We start from the raw sequence: 4,876 nt of genomic DNA, 5'->3' as shown, positions 1-4,876 counted from the left end.
TCTATGCTCTATACTCTATTTGCTCCCTATCCGGTGGAGTTGGAAGGGCACGAGGTACTACCACTAGCCTTCCTCTTGTGCCGTCCCTAATATGCCCACACCGAATAGTTGGGTCAATAGTGCTGGGTACTACCACTAACCTCCCCATTGACACATCCTATGATGAGCAATATAGAAAGGTTAAACCGTTCCCTTTAAAAATATTCACTCCAGACTCTTTCTATTTAAATATAATAATTACGAATTTATTTCTTTCAAAAGAATGCTCACACAAGTCTCACAAATGTGCCGAATATATTATGCTTGTTTTGCTTTTACTTAAGATTGGAGTACTTATTTAGTTTATTATCTTAACAGATTTTTATGAGTCTTTTGATATCAATTAAATGTGATTCATTAGAATTAGTTTGATATCTTTGCATATGAGCACAGAATGAGCATACAATTTGGCCTATAAGCTGTATGATATAGTAATACAGCTTCAAACAATAAAATTACCTTGCTCATCATTTTTAAACTCTACAATATGGGGTCATAGATATACCTTTCTTCATGCCAAACTTCTGTAAGAATATTCTTGTGAACTTACTTTGGCCAATGAAGATCCCTGATGGAGAGCACAAAGGTGATCTATACATCACTTAAATTAGTATTATTGCTAACAAATAATGATAAAATTGCCCGCATTAATATTATATTTTTGTGAGGTGCAGGTGATCGGAAATCAAAGCTAAAATGCACATTGGGTTCAAAAAGATGTATCACTATAGGTGACCAGCCAACCGCATGGACGACCCCAGTTGCACACTAAAAGGAGGTCAAGTTCAGCGACCCAGCTTCTTTTGCATCTAGCCCAAGCACCAGCAGTCCGTCTTCTCCGCTTGTGAAGCCATCTTGCACCCGAGTTCCAGCCACATCAGCTCCTACGTGTTCCAACCAATCCCAAGCGTTCAAGCCCAGCCGGTCAGCATTCCCATGAAGCATTCCTTCCGAACCAGTCCACCCAGCATCCACGAGCCTCCCAGATTCCGCTTCTCCCGCGAGTGATCCTCCACGTCCAAGAACAACAGCAAATCCCAGGATTCATGATCATCCCAGCGCATGAGATCAGCTCCATCTCAAGCTCATCCGCGTGCACCCCAGCATCCCGTGAAGCTTCCGAGTCCATCCTCCCACGCATCCCATGCTTCACCGCGTCCGAAGATCCCGGCATCTCCCGATTCCAACGTCCGCTTCATCCGCGCGATACCATCTCGAGCATCTTCGCATCCCACGCGTCTCGGATTTCCCTTCCTCCCAAGCTTCCACGTTCACAGAATCCCAGCATCCCCAGATCTTCAGCGGTCCACGTTCGAGCTCCTCACGAACGCATGCGTCTTCCGCCTCTTCCCGGCGATTTTCCAGCTCTTTCGTCTTCCTCGCAGTCCACACATCTTAACATCAGCGATTCATCCGTGAAGCCTCCCAGCATGCCACGTCCGAATCTCCCAGCATCACAACGTCTGCAAGCATCTTCCGCGAGCCATCCACGGTTCAGATCTCCCAAGCTACCACCGAGCGTCCACACCCCAGCTTCTCCCGTGAAGCTTCCCATTTCCGCATCCTCTGAACCAGCATCCGATTCTTCCGGGATTCGCAATCATCTGAGTCCCAGTCAAATATCCGCGTCCGAATCTCCCGCGCCCAATGCCTGCGATCGTTCCGTGATCCAAATCCCATGATTCCGCGTTTGGATATTTCGCAACTGGATCAGGGATCCATCGCACGAGCTATATGAGGCTTCCGCTCGGCTGGGGGATGTTATTCCTTCCCATTCGGTGAAACAGAGGAGTAGCCCTCTGTCAAAAGAAAAAAAAAAAAGAAAGGGAAACAGGGCCTCCCCTGTTTCCGAAAAGAAAAAGAAAAAAATGAAAGGGGGATTAATGTTTTCAATGAGTGGCTGATTTCTTAGGGAGGGAGATGGAGGAACCTTTGATGTATTGCTCTTTGAAGTAAACTCTAAACTTTTGCCTTCAATGAATCATATTTACTGATATGTTTTTGATCCATGCATAGTTATTTCGTAGATAGCTCTTTAATGGATTATGATTATTGATATATGATTGCTTTAGTATTTGATTCGTCGTAGACGTAGAAAGCACGATGAATGCTTAGAAATTGAGTTCATATGTTCATGAAACATATACCATGATTAGATCTATCCTACCATTCATTTTTAATCAAAAACATAGAGTTTATTTCTTGGATGCAATATCATCAAGGGGGATTCCAGATCCCTACCATCTTTATTTCATTGAACTTTGTTAGTTGCATATCATCTTTGTTTTTAATTTCTGAAAATCAAAACATCATCTTAATCCACGAATTTATTGAATTAATTAATCTAAAATTATATTAAATAATCTAATATATATTTCGTTCCCTGAGGATTCGACCTCGGACTCCCGAGATTTTACTACTTGTGCGATTCTCCTGCACTTGGGAGAACAATTTTATTTTTGCATCAAGTTTTTGGCGCCGTTGCCGGGGAACGGCTGATTTATTAGTATAATTTTAGATTTAATTTTTAGTTGATTTGTTAGTATTTTTCTTTTGGAAAAAAAAAATCTTTATTGCTGTTTTTTTTATTCCCTGCACAGTCTGCATCAAACTCTGATATCAAAGTAATTCACCGTCTGATTGAACTCAAATTTGGTCGTCCGCTGCAGGACCTGTGTTTCTTTCATCTGAACGGTCTGATTGACATTCTGAAACTTTTAAGACTATCAGATTAATACGAAAACTTGCTGCTGTCTGTTTTAAATTTTCTGCATTTAATTATTCTAGATCAGAATTTTATTGTTATCATATCTCATTAACCCTTGTTGCTAAAAAAAAAAAAAATTAAAAAAAGGAAAACCTAAAATTTCCAAATTCAAATTTCAGAATTCAAATTTCAAATTTCAACTCATAAAATTTAAAAAAAAAAAATAAATAATTTGCTTGATCACCTATTCAATGAAATTTAATGTCATGTCATAAAACATAAAAAAAAAAAAATCTCTTGATTGTTGCATATAGTATAAGGCATCAGCATAAAATATTCTAAGGGCCGAACCCATTTAAAAAGATAAGGTCGGGATTTCATCACTCGTCCTTAGCCCAAAAATCACCCCATTGCATAAATATCCTAAGCTTAATTAAAATCAACTAGACGTTGGCCCCTAAGGACATTCGAGCTCAATAGGACGAAGACCACCGAAAGTTGCACCAATTTCGCTTTGTGGCTTAGTTGATGTCTAGGCAAGCTTTGTCCCTATAAGGGAGACAGTTCATCTGTTCGAGGCAAGTGGGTTTTAAGTGGGACCTTTGCGAACGCATCGTGACCCCTCCACTACCTGGGAGCTTACTTGGTCAACTCGGTTCATTAGACCGGATTGGAGGCTTAGGTGCCCTCTTCAAACCAGTTAGGAGCTGTCTAGAAATTTAGAAAAAAACATTAGAAATTGAGGTGTAATGTTTAGTTGCATGTTTGATTGTGAATAGATTTTTTTTTTAGGGTGTAGTTTTAGGGTATCTTTAGTTGGTACTTACATTTATATTTATTTATTTTTTTAAAAAAAAATTAAAAAAAAATTATTAAAAAAAAATTATTAAATTTTGTATGCTAGGTTGGAATAGGGACGACACCGGTCGATTAAGTCGTACAACTTTAGATCATCCCTTAGGACACATCGTTGAAATTCCTTCGCAGTATCTCACACCTTGTGAGATGGCAAATTTTCCTGATGATATAGGAAGTCACCATGGTGATGAAGGTAGACCCCCAGTTATGACACTTCGACAATATTTACATCCCACTAGGACTAGTCAACCTTCATGCATGATTATTCCTGATAATGTAGGACACTTTGAAATCAAACCAGGAGTAATTCAATTGCTGCCCAAGTATCATGGAATGGAATCTGAGAACCCTTATCTTCACCTTAAGGATTTTGAGGAAATTAGCATCACATTTAGAGTGCCAAATGTATCGGAAGATGTCCTTAAATTGACCTTGTTTCCTTTTTCCTTAAAGGATAAAGCCAAAACATGGCTGAACTCCTTGAGACCTAGATCGCTAGGAACATGGCATGATATGCAAAGAGAATTCTTGAAAAAATTCTTTCCTGCACAAAGGACTAACTTTTTGAAAAGGCACATTAGTAATTTCCAACAAAAAGACCATGAAACATTTTATGAATGCTGGGAGAGATTTAAAGATTTGCTACTCTCTTGTCCTCATCATGGGTTTGAAACATGGAGAACCATTAGTTTCTTTTACGAGGGGTTGTCTCCACAGTTGAAACAATTTATAGAGACTATGTGCAATGGTCTATTTTTGGAAAAAGCAACCCGATGAGGCATGGGACTATTTAGACTCTCTCGCAGAGACTGCACAATTATGGGATACAGGGGATAGAGTGAATAAACCTTTGCCTAAGCCTACTAACATTGGACATGGGGGCTTTATAACCTTAGTACTCAAGATGATATTCAGGCTAAAATGGCAGCCCTTACTAGGAAGGTAGAAGAAATTGAACTTAGAAGGATTGAACCCGTCAAGACCGTAGAACATAACAGCGAGTGTTGTAGGATTTGCGAGATGCCTGGCCATCTCACCACTGATTGCCCCACAATACCCGCATTCAAGAAGTCTTGCACGATCAGGCCAATGTTATGAATACCTATCAAAAATCTTTCAATAATCCTTTTTCGGGTACTTACAACCCTGGATGGAAGAACCATCCAAATTTCAGGTGGAGGAATGACCAACCTCAACAAGTATATAACCCAACTCCTCCACTTCCGCAACCTCATTATGCACACCCACCCCCTCAAAAATCCAGTCTCGAAG

General features: G+C 40.1%; 1 pseudogene; it reads right to left on the bottom strand.

Moving 5' to 3' along the window:
• Nucleotides 1-4,174: 4,174 nt before the first annotated feature.
• On the bottom strand, nt 4,175-4,272 carry LOC120107330 (annotated as a pseudogene).
• Nucleotides 4,273-4,876: the final 604 nt, after the last annotated feature.

This window comes from Phoenix dactylifera, unplaced genomic scaffold (genome assembly GCF_009389715.1).
Source record: "Phoenix dactylifera cultivar Barhee BC4 unplaced genomic scaffold, palm_55x_up_171113_PBpolish2nd_filt_p 000827F, whole genome shotgun sequence".
Lineage (NCBI taxonomy): Eukaryota > Viridiplantae > Streptophyta > Magnoliopsida > Arecales > Arecaceae > Phoenix > Phoenix dactylifera.
This window is presented reverse-complemented; position numbering and strand designations above follow the sequence as displayed.